Raw genomic sequence first — 18517 nt, forward strand, 5'->3', positions numbered from 1 at the left:
CAGTCACCCAGAGCAGAACATGAACCCACAACCCCAGAACCCTGGAGCTGTGTGACTGCGACACTACCTGCTGCACCACCGTGCCACCCAGCCAGTGAACATGACATGACAACTGTTAGATTAAAGTCTTTGTTGAGGTTGTTGAGAATAAATTAGAAGGAGTCATGCCTGTGTTAAGAGAATAAGGATGTTTTATTTGAAAGTAGAGATGGAAAAATTTACAGAGATGTTACTTGGTCGTGAGCAAAATTTACTTCTACAATTACAGAGAGGAGTTCTCCTCTTGCTCTGCATACTTTAATTGCTCCTTTCACCCTGTTCTTCAATGATCAGGATGCCCACACTGCAGGTATCATTCATGTGTTGGAGTTTTAAACCTCTCAGCATCACTGCTGGACTGAGAATAGACCTCCAGCCAACAGTGTCCTGTGTCCACTGATGAAGAACTAGAGGACAATCAACACAAATTGTGATGCAACAGATGAGCTACTGTCTCTGTCTTTACATCTATAAGGTGAACTATCAAGGTAGGTGTGTCTAACATTGTGGACAGTTATCTTATCCACTAATAAGAGCATAATACACACTGACATATCACCCCAATGTCAGTGTCACTACAGTGCTGAAAATGATCCACAACCCAAATCGCATCTGCTTTCTAGGCGTCCTGAATATTTTGTGAAAATCCAGGGTGAAACTCCAGAGTGAGGTCTGTGCTCTGTGCTGTCTCTGTAACCCAACCCCATTTTCACCTGCCTACAAACCACAAATTCAACCACTCATCCACTACCCCTCCATCTCCAAAGGCACAGCAGAACACCAAGGACCACTTTAAAAACATTACAAATACTACTCCAAAGTGTGGCTTCTGTCAGGAAAGGTCATAAGCTGACGCACCGTCTTCCAACAAACACTTTGCTTGGATCCCAAATTTCTGCTTGCGGCTATATTTTTTTTATCAGATATTCTTTTCCTGTATAAAGGTTTCGTCCTCATGAAAAAAAACGCCACTTATGTTCTGCGGATGGCAAATCCACGCCTCCATATAATAGAGACCACACCTTCATCTGCCGTGCCCCCGCCCACACTTCGAGCCTCTCGTGTGGTTGAGTTGCTTGCTTTAGCCAACGGTGTTCAGGCAAGCGTAAACAGGACAATGCTTCGTCATAGAAAGCCTTTTGGGGCTATCTCCACATATAACGACGTAAAGGACTAGTGGAGGTAGGAGTCTCTTTCTTTACGTTTTAGCGCTTTAAACTATCTCTGTGGTTGCCTGCTCTCCAAGACGAATGTATCCTCGCTTGAGGGACAACGGCGACGCTGAGGAAAATAGGCGAAAATGCAAGGCAATCGGGTTGCCTTATTTTCGATATTTTGCGGTTGAATGCGTTTCTTCGGACAGTATATTCATTGGTTTTGCGAGGGTACTAAATTCATTGGACGAGTATGAAGAAATGAAGAAACGAGGCCAAAGCTCATGAAACTGTTTTTCCTGCTCTTCCCTCACCAATATGTACGAGTGCCTTCACAAAATATCAAGCCTTGGGAAGGTGCAATGCAGCAGTCCCTGTTTCTTTTTAAATTGTCGACACTTTCGGTAAAAGTTCATAAAGCCCCCTGTACTTTTCTTTCTGGAGCAGCGTGTCTTATGTAGAACATAAGTTTTTTGTGAACACAATGTTTTAAGGGAGCATTTAAATTAATTAAGGACAGAACAACATAATGCAACATATAGTTGTTTTTGTTTGTTTGTTTATTGCAGTTTGGAATAGTCTGCTACTGAACTTACTTATTGTATGACTGTGGTCAGCTATAATGTCATTAGGATAGTCTTATATAATTGGGTTGTAGTTTATGGTTTACAGTGTACACAGACACAGATCTATAGACAACCAAGAAGGTGTTTTCTGTGGTCTGTGATCTACCATGTTGTTCAAATTCATGTTACTGTTAATCTCATGTTGCACATAATTTTATAGTAAAAATTAAGATACACTTTCTCAACCAATTAATGATCTGCTGGCGCAAAATGTAGTGATGCTGTCACACAGCTGCAGGGTTCTGGAGCCTCATTTCACTCACTACCTGTGAAGAATGTAGTGTTTTCCTAGCATCTGTGAGGGTTTCCTCCAGGTGCAATAATTTCCTCCCACAATCCAAAATCAAATACTGGTAGGATGGGTATTCAAAACATATACACAGGTGTGTGTGAGTGTGCGTTATCCTGCCTTGCACCCAATGATTCTGGGTAGGATCCAAACTCACCATGACCCTGAACAATATTAAGTGGTTATAGAATATTAACGTCTGTTACATAGGTATAAAGAGTAATCAAATCAAATCAAATTTATTTATATAGCGCTTTTCACAACTGATGTTGTCACAAAGCAGCTTCACAGAATTCCAGTAAGACAAAGATTTGACATGAAATGTAAAAACAAATGTAAAACCCTCAAGTGAGCAAGCCAGGGGCGACAGTGGCAAGGAAAAACTCCCCCAGCTGAGGAAGAAACCTTGGGAGGAACCAAGGCTCAGAAGGGGTGACCCATCCTCCTCTGGTCAATCTACTGGTAATACTTGTAAGCAGTCATGTCCAACAGCAGACCAGATATATTTTAAAGGGCTGAGTACCTAAACTATGCATTGGATGGTGACTGTAAATAGCATTATTTTTCTAAGTGGTTTTAGAAAATATCAAGAAGAAACACTGAGGGACTTTTATTTATTGTATTATAATTTATTTATTGTAGAGTAAGGCACATTTAGAACTAATTAAGAAATCAAATAACCAATTCCTAAACGTTCACTATAATATTCACTAGAAAGCATTTTATGTCACAGTGTGCGCGCTCCTGACACGGCTGTCCCAATTCTTAGAGACCTCATTATGCTGCCTACTAAGGCTATGTTCACGCAGCAGGTAAAAATTTTGTGAGCAGATTTTATTCTTTTGTTCTGCTCCTCACACTGTCTATATAATGTCATCTATATCTGACATCAGTCTGAACAGATCACACTCCTAAACTGACCTGCATGCTCAAAGGACGATGCTTCAGACGCTGACCAGAAGAAAATGTCCATCTGTTTCATACAAAGCACTTTGATACAAATGAAGGACCGGAATGTGCAGTGCTGTATCACAAAACCTCCCATATTCCATATGAGCTCTATGTTAAAATCAATGTATTATTAAAAGACTGTAGAGAATATTTAAACATGAACAGATATTTCTTTCACTCCAAGCACAAATTTCCCAGGTTTCTCACAAACACGAGGTCTCCAAAGAGAAGCAGATAAGTGCTGACATAATGAGTTTAATATCTCCATGATCTATATTCATGCAACTTTATTCTGTAAAAAAGCAATATAAAACTGCTAAAAAATAAGCTCTTATCCTGTATTTTTTTTTATAAAGAACCCTTTATACAAATCACCATGAATATTTTTCTCATAAATGAAGGACAGGAACCTGGATTTAGGAGTTTCACATGTTTTTCGTTTTCCAAAACAAAAATGCTTTTAAGGGCGGCACGGTGGCGCAGCAGGTAGTGTCGCAGTCACACAGCTCCAGGGGCCTGGAGGTTGTGGGTTCGATTCCAGCTCCGGGTGACTGTCTGTGAGGAGTTGGTGTGTTCTCCCCGTGTCCCCGTGTCCGCGTGTGTTTCCTCCGGGTGCTCCGGTTTCCTCCCACAGTCCAAAAACACACGTTGCAGGTGGATTGGCGACTCGAAAGTGTGTGTGTCTGTGTTGCCCTGTGAAGGACTGGCGTCCCCTCCAGGGTGTATTCCCGCCTTGCGCCCGATGATTCCAGGTAGGCTCTGGACCCCCGCGACCCTAAATTGGATAAGCGGTTACAGATAATGGATGGATGGATGGAAAAATGCTTTTACTTGACCATTTCCATCTCCTAAAGACCTCAGACTAAAATGAAAAATGCTTTGGACCATTGTCTGGATATCATTTTCAGTGACCGGAGTGACGTAAAAGTCACATGAATTCCAATCTGGCCATTCAGACAGAGTTGCATTGCCACAGATCGGATATGGATCGGATCTCAATACGACATATGAAAGTGGCACAAATCTGATTTTAAAACGTCAGATTCAGTGCGATTTGTGCACGTGTCGCAAAACAGATCCGACATGGGCCACTTTTACCTGATGTGTGAATTCAGTTACACTGTTACTCTAGCTACTGGTTAATGGCGAGCTAAAACAGACCTGATCACCATCTTTCCTCGCTTCTCTCCCTCTCTCTCTCCTCGCTCCACATTTCTCTCTATGTTATACCTCATCATATTTTTCCATCCCATTCAGCATCATAGTAAACCATTTACAGTGCATTTGTGGATCTAACAATTTTCTGATTATTGCTGTTACAGTTGCATGCTGTAGGCAGGAACAAGCCGTGACACAATCGCTCTCTAAATACAGTGTCTCCATAATCTGTCTTATGAGGACAGACGACCATTGGAATGCTGTCTACTTAAACAGCTATGTATGCACTCTGTGCCTACCGAGGCAGTTCACTAGGTTTTGGGGCAGACCATGTGTCTCATTTACTGAATGTTACCAAAGAAGAAAACCAAAGTTCACAGCCTCTCCTGAAAAGCCAAAGAGGTTACTTGGCCACTATTTCAAGAGTATAGTCATATGTCTCCAGAGTTGTCATTTCAGCTTGCCGTGGAGACAGAGCTGAAGCACTACTTAATGGCACTCACCACCCTTCCTCTGGTTTGGTGGAAACATCTCCAAGTGATTCTTTTAAATTGAGGACAGATACCTATATGTACCATCCACAAGTTCACCCTCATAAAAAAGGCTCTTTTAGTACAGGTGGCATCATTGTAAACATCAAGTGTTCATACCTTAAGCCACATAAAGTACATATGCCTCTTTTTGGAAAGAAATCTGTGAATATTGGTTTCTGACTAGCTATACATACCAGCATTATTGTTTTCCTATAAAGATAACATTTTTGCAAGTTAAGTGCAAAACCCTGTGGTTTGTATTAAGTATATTGCTTTTTAAGGATTTATTTTAAATATATCTTAATCTTTTAAGATATAAGATATATTCTCCCCAGGGATAAAACTTAAAAGGAATCCCACTTGTAAGCCTTAATGTGGTGGAATGGGAGCAAATCTGTCTCATCAGACTTTGAAATATTACCACCTGAATTTGTAGCACTGAATTTTTTTTGCACTGAAATTATGCATCTGAATTTTGTTGCTTTTGAATTTAAGTCTTCAGATTTCCACCTCTGAATATTTTGCTTCTCAGTTATGCATCTGAATATAATTCTGTGAGCCTTTCAGATTTTTGAGATAATATCCGTGGAAGGAAGCTAAACATGTAGTTTTTCCAGGGTATGGAAGTTGTGTTCGTATTTGGCCATCTAGCGGCGACAAAATGCAACTAATGCATCATTTAAGGTGAAACAGAAAATCCAAATGAATCGATTGCTTAACCTTTGTATCCCGGATATGTACTCCTGAATTTTTTCACTCGTATTTTGGCATCTGAATTTGTCCTATCGAATTTGAGCAACTTCGAAATATATTGTTTGAATTATTTTAAACTTGATTTTTTTAAATCTGAATTTATTAACCTTGAATTATAACAGTGAAAACGTGTTCTTGAAATTTCACGAGTTCAATTCAAGAGCTATTATACGCCCAATGATTCTGGGTAGGCTCTGGACCCACCATGACTCTGAACAGGATAAGCGATTACAGCCAATGGATAAATGAGCCAAAGGTACCAATGTCAATGAAAATTTTCCTTGAAGCTTGAGAAAGAAACCCATCTTTTTCTTGTCAAAGAGATTATAATATAGTTTTTAATTAAATTCTTTAGGTAGATACAGCCTTGGTGTCTGTATAGGAAATGGAGGTCTTTAGTAAAGGTCTGTGCCAAGGGTATAGATTTGCACTTGACATTGGTGGGGACCTATGAAACTCCCCTACTACTGCATAATGTCCACAAAACCAACAAAGTAACAATCACAGAAAAAAATCTATCTCAGTATGTCGATGAAAGTAAAAAAAATTTCATCCAGGTCCTTGCACAAGGCTGCAGTTTTCTCTAACATAGAGAGTTTAAACAAAGTTGCCATGTTATTCATAGCTACAGACGATGCCTTCTGTATGCTGTGCACCAAAGCCTGGCATATGTCCGTTTTGGTGAAGTGGTCATTTTAAAATTTGGAAGCCTAAATAAAATGGCTGATTATTTTAAGGTGGAATTTTTTTATTTGGCTGTCAAAATGTAATGGGAGATATTTTAATGTGGTATTTTTAATATGTCCATTTCTATGAAGTCATTTACTCTAGGTAGAAGTCTAAAAAAAAATGGTAGATTTTTTTAAGGTGGTTTTCAATATGTCTTTTTAAGGTTTTAAGGATTATTTGAAGTGGTCATTTATTTAAAGTGGAAGTCTAATTTAAATTACCATTTTTTTAAAGGTGTCAAAATAATGGTAATTTTTAAAAAGTTTTTAATGGTCATTTATTTGAGGTTAAAGTCTAAATAAAATGGAATTTTTGTAGGGATGGAATTTAATGTAGTCTTTTTAAGCTGGCAGTCTTTTTAAGCTTGTGGTATTTAAAGGAAGTATTGGATATATTTTTCCATAAAAATTTAACATAGCTATTAAGCAGCATATAAACTAATGTTGCAACGATGCTAGAAATATGTGACAAGCCAAATTCAAAGTTTGTTCAGGAACTTTCCCTCTCTAATTTTGAAATACCACCCTAATTTTGAGGTACCGTCCATAATTTGAAGTACAGTATACAGTACAGTGGAACCTCTACTAACAAATGCCTATATTAACGAACTTTCCAAGATACGAACCGGGCATTTGAATATTTTTTGCCTCCACCAACGAACCATGACTCCAGAAACGAACCCAAGCCTCCGCTGAGCCGGCGGCTGGAAATGGTCACTGACCCCAATAGGCGAGTCTCTCAGCGCGCCCAGACTTGAGTGAGCTTTTAAGATTAGCAAATTGTAGTTTTAGCAATTTAGCAATAGTGTAAATAGCAGACATAGAAATTTGTGCTAAGTTAAGCCGTATCTACGCTTTGTCTCCCCACATTCACCCGCCTATTCTATGTTATTCCACCCACCACCCACTTCCCGTCATACAGCCAGTGCCTGTGTTCCTCCTCCAGCCAATCTTCACGTCTTCAAGGTAGCAATATGTAAACACTTATAACTTTATTTCTTTTTTATTACTGTTATAAAAAAGTTACCACTGTATTTCTTTTTCATTTTTAGTAACGCTATATGTATTTTTTTTTTTTTAACTAATTTGAGAGTTTTGTGAACATATATATCAGTGAATAACGGGTGACTTTCGGGGTGGGCTGGAAAACATTAATTGCTTTCCCATTATTTTAAATGGGGAAAATTGACTTTTCCACTTACGAACAGATTAACTTCGTTGGTAGAGGTTCCACTGTATTACCGTTATACTGCTATAGTACAGTATGATGAATGTGCATTAATTCCTAATAAAAGAAATTTGACTTTTTGGGACATAAAAGTCCCAAAAAATTTCTGTGGAAATTTCAGTGACCACTCTTCACTCCCAGTCACTCTCTTCACCCCGAGCACAGAGTGGAATTTGAGATAACACTTCCAGCAAGCACTGGCCCCAAATTGGTGCCAGAGGGTCACAAAAACTGACCCTATAGACCCCTCCACAACGGTTTATGACCCAAGGTCTCATAGGGTCAAGAGAGGAATCTTTGGTGATGGCTGAGTTTATGGGGTTTAGGATCAGTTTATGCTCTGTGTAAAACTGCTGAATCAAGAACTTCTCAAACCATTGAGTTAAACCGGTTTGAAGTGCATATGGGTACAACTGTGTGAAATTAATTTGATTTAGACAATCAAAACGGATGGAATTAATTCACGTGTTTATATGAACTTGTGTAGGAACCAAGGTTGTCACTTACTCTATGTGTTATTTGGTTAAGAATGATGATTTTGTCTGAATGTAATTATTTTGTGTTAATACTTAATCTTTTATATTGCAAAAGAATGATTCAGAATTTTTGGATATTCATTCAACTGGAATCGTCCTTAAGTATTTGTCTTATCAAGTGTCATGAATTTAATGTGATGCCATTACCAATGGAGGTTCTGGTCTACAGGAGGCATCCAGTCAGAGGCGGAAGATGCCCCAGTCCTCAATCCCTGAGGACCAATCAGGCCTTCATGGAGGGTTTCCTAAAATCTGGCTTTAAAACCAGGGGTGCAGAATTTGAATTCAAAGTTAGAGACTTATTCAGCAGAGGCCCTTCTCTTCAGCTCAGAACTTTCTGAGAAAGCTCTTCAGCTGTCTTCAGAAGCTCTTCAGATCTCTCTTATGGCTCTCTCCTAAAACAGGCTTAGGCTCTTCTAGCAGGGTCTAGGCAGACCAAACCAAACCCAGAACATAGAAAGAAAATGTAGAGAGGGAGAAGAGAAACAGGAGTGGTTGGATGAAGGAGAAACTTCTGCTTCCAGCCCAGACGCTCAGCTAAGAGAGCTCAGAAATTTGACCCTGAAGTTTTATTTTTATTTCTAGTAGAAAAAAGATGAAAAGCTATAGTTTAACTCCAGCAAAGCTTAATGCCACACCCAGAGCAAGAAAGAGACCTCAAACCTCTGACTCTCAAAGACAAGAGCTTCAGGATCAGTGATGAAGAAAGTGGCCACATGCTCCCTCAGAATGATCACCTTCTGAGGTGGTGTCTCTGAGCAAAGGCCCAAGAGAGACATGCATGGACATGGTTCTCACAAGGAGGAAGATCAGCAAGGAAGTACAATTCCACATGCCCCTCAGAATGACACCAGCTCCGATGGAGTGGTTGCCGTGTCCAAGGCAGTGTCTTTGACCAAAAGCCAAATGGAAGAAGAGGTGCAATGCTACAAGGCCTGTGTCTGCAAGAAGAAAGGCCAGCACATTTGTGATGTCCTGCAAGCCATCTCCACTCCTCTCCAGGGATATGTAAAGTCACATTGTTTCATTTCTTTCATAGCTCAGGAGATGCCTTGCTGGGATAAATTATAGCTTTTTTTTTAGAATTTAGGGTAATTATCATAGAGAAATTCCCTCATATATTAATCTCCCTGCTCCCTCATTTATCACTGTAATCCATTTCATTATATGAATGTATATTCAACATTCAATATTTGATATTACATTTAATAAACCAGTTGTGCGGAATTAGATTAAATTTCAGAGCCAAGAACCTACAGCGGGTCAGTGAGCATAATAATTAATTAACAATAATTAATTCTAGCTAATTCTGCTATATTATATGTAAAGTCACCCAACATGATGACCTACTTGTCCAAGTTAAAATTGGACAGGTAAAGACACTACTTATTATTTAATGGCTCCCAAACATGAAGCTTAGCAAAATGACTTAAATAATTAATCATTAATAAAAAAAATAGCAATAATTAATTATCACAGACACAAGGGCACCCTGAAACACTGGCATCTCCCAGCTCCACCATCAATAAACCTAAATGATCGTGTGTGAGTCGTGGGACAACAGCACCTGCATCACAGTTTACCATAAATTGTAAGACTATTTACTAAAAGCTACACCAAACATGTACATGTTCAGCATAGACATAAAGACTTGAGACTGTGTCTGAGTCTTGAACATTAACTGGAAGATTATTCCAGAGTTGCAGTGTTTATATAAAAAAAAGCTCTTCCCCTCCAGCCGAAGTCTACTGAATTCTTGGAGTTAGAACAAAGCCAGCTTCCTGTAATCTAAGTGAATGTGGTGGATTTATAATAGGCAAAAATTTATTGCAGGTACTCATGGGCAAGATCATGAAGGACTTTTTATGTCAATAAAAAAAATGTATAATCTGTATGAAATTTGGAAGCCAGTGCAACACTGATAAAACTTGTCTGATGTGATCAAATTTTCTGGTTTTGGTAAGGACCCTGGCTTCAGTATTCTGAACTAGCTGAAGTGTACTTTGTTTTTGCTGGAACAGTCTGACAGTGCGTTACAATAATCTTGTGTAGTTCAGCATCAGGGGCTGGAAACTAAGGGCAGCTGTAAAGGAGTTACCAGAAACAGCTGAAAGGTCAAGTCAGTGGTTGTGGATAAGGAGAGCACAGACTAGTTGGTGAAATGTATTGAGGAGGTGCTGATGTGGTGCTTGGTGGTGTAGCATGTAATGATCACATGGAACTGGTGGCACTAAGCATGAATTAACGGTGCCAATGGGGCTAGGTACAGCCTTAGTTACCAAGGCGGCCAGTATGGATTTACGGTTGTTGATACTTAAGGGTAAGGTAGGACTGTAAATCTAGCTTGGAGGGGGGTGGGTCTGGGACACCAGACTTCACTGTTAAGCCTTCTGGAGGTATTATGGGCTTAATTCAGTGAAATACAGACAAGGGGAGGTGCCTACCTAATGACCCCTGTGAAGAGCTAGTGATACAGTGTGTGGTTTTGGTACTCATATGATGTACTCATGCTCAATGAGTAACCATCGAGTTTAAGGGTAGCTGGTTGCTGATCGGATCATAAACGACCACAGCAACCTTAGGGTGTTGCTGTAGGATTGGAAAAATAGAAGTTATGCTGCTGCTGATAGGAAGAAAGTGGGGTGGGCCCTATGTGACGCTCTAATGAATTGGCTTAGGATATTTTACATCTTATCTTGTGTATGATTATAATATATAACTAGCGGCTATTTGCAGGTTCAAGCACTAACTGGCTTAATATGGCAGTGAAGTTAAATCTGACAACTCCTGTACTATGAATTAATCTGGAGAGGATGTATTGACATTTGTGGCTATGGCAAAATTGTTAGACATTGAGCCAAGTAGGTATGTGCAGTGTCAGATTATTTGTAATAGGTGCTTGTGTTTGTGACATGCGTTCTACAGTCTCTGAGGTGTGTTTGTTCCTGTATGATGTGTGTGATGTCAGAGGGCCTTTGTGTGATGTATGTAATTTGTGAGCAGTGCTTTAAATTATTATATATTACTATATACATTATATACTATAAACTTATATATTACAGGTGCTGATCATAAAATTAGATTATCATGAAAAAGTTTATTTCAGTAATTCCATTCAAAGAGGTAAACTTATAGAATATACTCATTTATTACACACAGACTGATATATCTTAAGTGTTTATTTCTTTAAATTTGATGATTATAACTAATCAGGAAATACCTTTTGTTAGGTTTTGTTTTAATCTGATGTACTGAGTGAGGGTAAATGGCAACTTGAAGAGGTATAGGTGACTTTATAATTTTTAATTATGATAAATATTCATATTCATATGGTATGACCATTGACGTGTGCAGGTGAAAAGGATCTTAACCTCCTTATAGATCAACAAAACAATATTTAGTTTTGTAGTTCTATCTGGTGGTGAAAGAATTTACTACTGTAGCATAGTGTTACTAAGCAGTTATAAATGCACCTACAGAACTATTTAAGGGAGTACTACTCTATGGATATTTTCCTAACATGGACATATGTGGTATCAGCGGAATCCTAAAGACCTGACCTATAATAATTATCAATAAAATGAACTTTCATCACTATGTGGCTTACAGGCCCCTCCCAATAATAGAGATCCAGCATGAATTCTAGAAATCACAAATGCACCTAGAACTCAAAAATGCTTTCCCCAAAAATTTCAAAACTGCACATGCTTGATCAGTAAGGGGATCAGATGACATTATTAAATTGTGGTGCCACTTCAATCCTAGATGGCGCTATAACACAAAAAAGCCAATTTTAATCAGTTATTGTCCAATTGTAGCGCCCCCTTTTGGTGGATTGGAGTCATATTGTACATGCTTCTTCATAGTAAGGCCATACATAGGTTTGTCAAATTTGGTCTTTATTGGGCTTAATTTGTTTGAGTGACAGCTGAAAGAATGTTCAAAGCTCCACACATTTCGATTAATTGGTTTATTACAACAACAGTTTGTCCAAATGTTTAACTTTTTTTGATAATTATTGATGTACAGACTCTAACAAAGATTCTAACAAGGCAATTGTTTGGGAATAGAACGAAATTCCACGGACTAGTTCGGAAAGATTCAATTTTAAACAACTGGTGATTGAGAAAATACGATGCATTTTTTTAAAAACACTTGCAACTACAAAGTTGTGAGGCCCTCTGCAGAGTATACAGAAAAGTAAACTGCATGTCGATATGCTTAATTTTCTCTGAGATATATCATATTTTCTTGATATAGCGCCCCCTAGTGGTTATCGTTACGAAACTTTTTATGCACTTACGAAGTGCCACCAAGGACATACCATTCAAATCCCATGATGATTGGACCTTTTTAAGGTTGTCAAACATCTGCTGACATCTGATTGGCCGATGGCGATCACAATTTTGCCCGAATCGAATTGTCCTTAATTTTCCACTTATAGCCTTGCACACAGAAGCAGCATGCCAAACGGCGGTCTGATCTGCCTTGCGGATGCTGAGATATAAACTTGTAGCATTTACAGCGCTCCCTATATGAATATTGGCTCCTCCTTTAACATGCTGCCTCAAAATCATATCTTGAAGTAGAATATGAAATTTGAACACATTTGAGTAAAGTATGAAATTGTTATAAATTTATAAGTAAAACATACGATAAGCCGATGAGGTTCATTTGCATATAGCGGCCATATTGAATCAAAATTTCAACATTTTTTTGATAATTATTAACCATCACTCCTGCGAAAATTTTGGCACCAAGCTCAAGAGAATTGGACAAAAATCCCCGGACTAGTTCGCAAAAGTAGGTTTGGCAAATTATGCAAATTAGCGCGAAAATTACGTGGGAACATTTAAATTTTGATCAACCCGTTTTTGATTTGTCAGGACCCAAGGAATCAGGATTTTTGTCTCTATGCGTCACGGTGTAGGAGATGAACCTAAACGCGTTTCACTTCGCTATAGCGCCACCATTAGGCCAATCTGTAATTTTTGTTGCCCTCCGAGACGAACACAAACTACATCTACCCGCCAAGTGGGGAGTCTGTACGACCTACGGTCTCTTCCACACAATGACTTTTACAGGAGAAAAGGGAAAAAGAATAATAATAAGAAAAACCGTAACAAATACAATAGGGTTCTACGCACTGTAGTGCTTGAACCCTAATTAAGGGTTTGGGTACTCAGGCGTTTGCTTGACTGCACAAAACAACAGTATACATAGGAATCTGTGTGAGTGAAACTGCAGAATTCCTGCTCCAATTATGCAGTTATACTTATTATACCACTGGAACTTTCAGTAGTTTAGAAATTCCTCTGTAACCAATGCCAGCAACATGTTTCGCAACAATAAGGCTGCAGAGGTCTTGAGAGAGCTCACTGGTTTTACCCATCATGAGATGTTTCTTGTGTGGCACCTTTGTAATGAGAGAAGTTTTCATAGGCCATTAGTTGAACCAGCTGATATTAATTTGCATTAAATGGCAGGATTGCTTTTTAATTACTGATAGATTTCAGCCTGTGTCATGATTTTCCATGGCTTTTTGCTCCTCTATTTTTTCATGTGTCTCGTTTCTCATTATTACACTTAACTAACATTATATACATTTTGGTGTGTTTTATGAATGAATGTATTTATTTATTTATTTATTTTATGTGTGTGTTAGTATGTTTATTTGATGTATATGTGCACTAACTGCTGTAGGTTTTGGTGTGTTTACTCAAATGAGGAGTAAATGGGTTAACAAGCTTAGAGTGGAAAGTTCAAAAGATAAAAATGATTAAAGGTGCCCATGAAGTATTGAATATTGTTATTTGATTAATTTCTATGGCATTTTATCTTTCTAGTGACATGAGATTTATGAGTAGGTTTTTCCAGTGTTTATGGATTTCCTGATCTTTCAGTGCTTAAAGATGACTTTCTTGGCTATAGCAAAGGCCAGGAATATAGGGCAGTGTAAAGGAGTCTATAATTATGTGATTACTCAGCAAGCAAAGCAAAGTGGAATGTTATAAACACCAAATATATATAAAGAATTGTTGTATGGGTTGACATATCCATAAAGCTTCAAAATGTGAATAGGAATATCTAAAGTGCACTGGTGCATATGTCATTTTTCATTAGTGCCATTTTATACAATTTATGTTGTGTGATACATGATCTTTCTATTACTCTGTGTTGAATCTCATGGGAGTCGCACTCCGGGTGACTGTCTGTGAGGAGTTTGGTGTGTTCTCTGCGTGGGTTTCCTCCGGGTGCTCCGGTTTCCTCCCACAGTCCAAAACACACGTTGATAGGTAGATTGGCAACTCAAAAAAGTGTCCGTAGGTGTGAGTGAATGTGTGAGTGTGTTGCCCTGTGAAGGACTGGTGCCCCCTCCGGGGTGTGTTCCTGCCATGCGCCCAGTGATTCCAGGTAGGCTCCAGCCCCACGGCAACCCTGAATTGGATTAGTGGTTTCGGACAATGAATGAATTCCATGGAAAGATTCCAATATCTTTTTCCCAGTTTGATGTTGGAAGTGAAATAGTAATTCTTGATAAAGATATTCTTGATGATAAGAAATGTTTAGAATATTTTATAGAATATATATACAGTCAAGCCCGAAATTATTCATACCACTGGCAAATTTTGACTTAAATTTACTTTTATTCAACCAGCATTTTTATTTTTGACCGAAAACGACACAGGCATCTCCCAGGAGATAATACCATGATGTACAAGAGGCATCATTGTGGGGAAAAAAATATTTCTCAGCTTTTATTCACATTTGAACAAAAATGGCATGTCCAAAATTATTCATACCGTTTGCAAACTGTCACAGTCTATTGGAATGTTGTAGAACTTTGGATTTTCCCATAGACTTGTGACAATATTTGTAACATTTATTATAGACGTCAGTACAGATGATTGGAGATGTGAGTATTGAGCTTTCTAAATTTTAAATGTCTGAACCAAATCTTCAAAAGAACAGAACTTATGATTTCCATAGGAGTGCTCTGCTTTATGTACAATTATTTATAATTGAGGGTGTTTACACATTGCTTTAGAGTTTTTCACGGCGGCAGGTAGTATCGCAGTCACACAGCTCCAGGGGCCTGGAGGTCGTGGGTTCGATTCCCGCTCCGGGTGACTGTCTGTGAGGAGTTGGTGTGTTCTCCCCGTGTCTGCGTGGGTTTCCTCCGGGTGCTCCGGTTTCCTCCCACAGTCCAAAAACACATTGGTAGGTGGATTGGTGACTCAAAAGTGTCCGTAGGTGTTAGTGAATGTGTGTGTGTCTGTGTTGCCCTGTGAAGGACTGGCGCCCCCTCCAGGGTGTATTCCCGTCTTGTGCCCAATGATTCCAGGTAGGCTCTGGACCCACCGCGAGCCTGAATTGGATAAGCGGTTACAGATAATGAATGAATGAAAGAGTTATTTACATTTATCAGTATTAAAACACTAGTCTGCAGCACTATTTAAGGTGGAATGGGTGATACAGCAAAGGGAAAGAGCCTAAGTTTACTACCGCACAGCTCGCAAGTTTTTTTTTCTACCCTCTCGGCAGATGAATTACATGTCTTCCCACTGGCAGAGAATGGCTACACAATGGGCCCAAACAGGGAGTGCCACTACATTACACTACACACGAGTACATTAGTTACTCGTGCTCTTACTGAAATTTTATATTCCTTTTTGGTTTGTACCCTTTGTTTGGCTGTGATTTTTGCTTGTCTTTGGATGTTTTGTGGACCTCTGTACCTTAGGGTTAGGGAGCAGCATCAAGTAATTATAATTTGTTATTATATGATTATATTCCATGTCAGTTATCATTAGCGACAAGGACAATAATGTTAATTGTGACAGATCATATGAATTTGATGTAAATGATTTAACCTTGGTTGGAGAGAGTTAGTATCAGTTTTTCAGGTATTTCCTTTCATGTATGAGAAGTTGAAAACATAGCAGGTGGGAGAGGGGCGAGGCTAAAGGGAAGGCATTGCTGAAATGTTTTTTTGTTATTCAGAGATGCTTGCGCCATTTTGTAGATTCTGCACCTTTAATGTAGTTCACTTTTTATAAAATTCAGATGTTTCCTCACCACTCGCTAACTCTCCAGTCTGTTTGCATGCTTGAAATCTGTCTAATGTGTTTACGAAGCCCTAGTGTCTGTAAATGATAAAAAAAAAAAAAATAAAAAAACTGGCTCTGTTTGGTATGGTAGTTATTCTCTCTCTCTGCTCATAGCAAAGGCATTTGTAGTTGTTTTACACATCGGAAAGAACTCAAAAATTGAAAAGCATGAACTAAAATGAGTATTGCTCTATTCCTGCTCTGTAGGTGGTTAATATTGACTTACATTTGCTGTTTCTTCTCACTTAAGGTGGAAAAGTCTCAATTTGTAGATGTTCCCTTTAAATATAGAAACAATAATGATTATTATATCATCCATCTGGGTTGAGGATTGCAGTCTTATGAACTAATAGTGTTCTCTTATTGAGTAGTATTGAGACACTTCTTTGTTAAGAGTTATATGTTCATGAAAATATTTGATTGAATTTAGATGATTGCAGTTTTTTCTTGTATATATGATATTTGGACTTACAGGGGGGAAAGCACAGGTTCACCAACATACACTAAAAGACATTTTTTTGTTACATATGTCTTAATCTTTAATATTGAAAACCAAAGATTATAATGCTTGTACAAACCAATGACTAAGTAAAAACTTTTTTCTGCCATGTGTATATGACTGTGTTTTTTTAACACCTGCAAGGTAGAGATGTGTGTATGTATGTCTGTGTGTTTGCCCAAGGCACTGTGTACGCCTACAGGTGTGTGTGTGTGTACATAAGGTGGGAGCCGGGGAAGGAGCACACCTTGTGTCATCATGGGGATTTTTCTACAGCAGCCACAATAAACATTTTATTCTTTTCCTTTAAAATTCTCTGTAGCACATGTAGAGTAAGCTTAAACACATGCATTTAAACATCACTGACACGTACGTTATATTTGGATTGAGATGATGCAGCAACAAACAAAGAGTTTCTTTAATGCAGCCAAATACCATAGCTCTCATGGCCATTGTAGACACAAAGGGTGTATGCATATTTTTAGTTTATTTTGTGTGCATATAGGTAACCTTTTTATAAATTTTGTATTAATGTTGCTTTACTTCCTCCTAGTGTTGTAAGTTCTTCTTCTGGTGATATCAAAATGAAGAGGAGACCAGTCTGGATGCACTAAATTTGTTTATTGAGCGCTCAGGTTCCAGGATGAGGTCTAGAAGATCTAGAACAGGGGTCGGCAACCCGCGGCTCCAGAGCCGCATGCGGCTCTTTGATCCCTCTGATGCGGCTCAGCTTTTGAAAATAATTACTGAGTATTTAATTAAAATGTATTTTATTTGAGTTCATTTTCAAAATGTAATTCTATGAAGATTATGGCTATCTTGTAACATCTAAAATATTTTAATATTTAAAATATTTTGTTGTTCTTAATACACGTCACAACTTCAAAACGTGCGACACCCACCGGTGTGCGGTTTCTTGAACTTTTTGATAGCTGACTGCACGGCACCAGTAAAATAATGACGCACGCAGAGAGAGGACAGCGTTTTTGTTTGCTGCCAGTGGATAATTTGTTTGGGTTTTTTTTTTCCCCATTACTAAAAGGAGTCAAATAGACATTGAGTGTTTTACTTAACCATCAACACAACGTCTTTTTTTCTGAGTTAAAAATATTTTGTTGCATGCAGAAATGTTGTTTAATTTTTCTGAAGTCGTTCATTAATTTCATAAATGTAACGCAGTATAGTTTGTTTATACATAGCACAAAGGCAAAAAAAAAAACCCTGTTATGCGCAGTGTTATCTCATGTAAAGGATTTTGTGGCTCCCAGTGTTTTCTTTACTGTGTGAAACGGGTCCAAATGGCTCTTTGAGTGGTAAAGGTTGCTGACCCCTGATCTAGAAGGTCTCAAAGTCCAGACCTGTGTTCAGCCTCTATCCAGACTGTCTGAATTGAGAACTGAGAGACACCCCTAAATACCCCTTTTTACAACCTTACATGGACACTGTTGTAAAACTTACCAAAGACAGGATCTGAAATAGATTCTTCTGTTGTAAGACATACAATGTCCTAGAGTTATCTGTATGACACACTAAATTTAGGAGTGAGTTTAGGGATTGAGATTAGGGAGTGTGTGACCCTTCAAACTGTGTTAGATGTTGAGAGTGGTTTAAGCCAATTAAAGAAAAAATATTTACAACAGTCCTCCCTCTTGTACGCAACGAAACAAATACACAAATAAACAAAATACCCCCCCCCCCAAAAAAAAAAAAAAAAAACGAACTGGAACCCAAGTCAAAACAATTGAAAATACACTTGAAATGGGCCTCTTCATTTTGCCTCAAGTGGGCCAACTGTGTGATTTTATTTTTTTATTTATTTATTTATGTATTTTTTTGATCATTACAAACTGTCCTGGAAAAATTGGATGTCCCCCCTGGAAGGCTCAGTCCAAGCATCTTTAACACGTTGTCG

General features: G+C 38.5%; 1 protein-coding gene across 2 annotated transcripts in view; it reads left to right on the top strand.

Annotated features, from left to right (window-relative positions):
• The first annotated feature begins 1102 nt into the window (after positions 1 to 1102).
• The window catches only part of sytl5 (synaptotagmin-like 5), a 106394-nt gene continuing 88979 nt past the window's right edge, over positions 1103 to 18517 (top strand). For both annotated transcript variants that reach the window (XM_066686579.1, XM_066686580.1), the window contains exon 1: positions 1103 to 1221. The gene's annotated coding sequence lies outside the window, so the exon portion shown is untranslated. The remainder of the gene's footprint in view (positions 1222 to 18517) is intronic.

The sequence above is a fragment of the Hoplias malabaricus genome, chromosome 12 (genome assembly GCF_029633855.1).
Source record: "Hoplias malabaricus isolate fHopMal1 chromosome 12, fHopMal1.hap1, whole genome shotgun sequence".
Classification (NCBI taxonomy): Eukaryota; Metazoa; Chordata; class Actinopteri; order Characiformes; family Erythrinidae; genus Hoplias; species Hoplias malabaricus.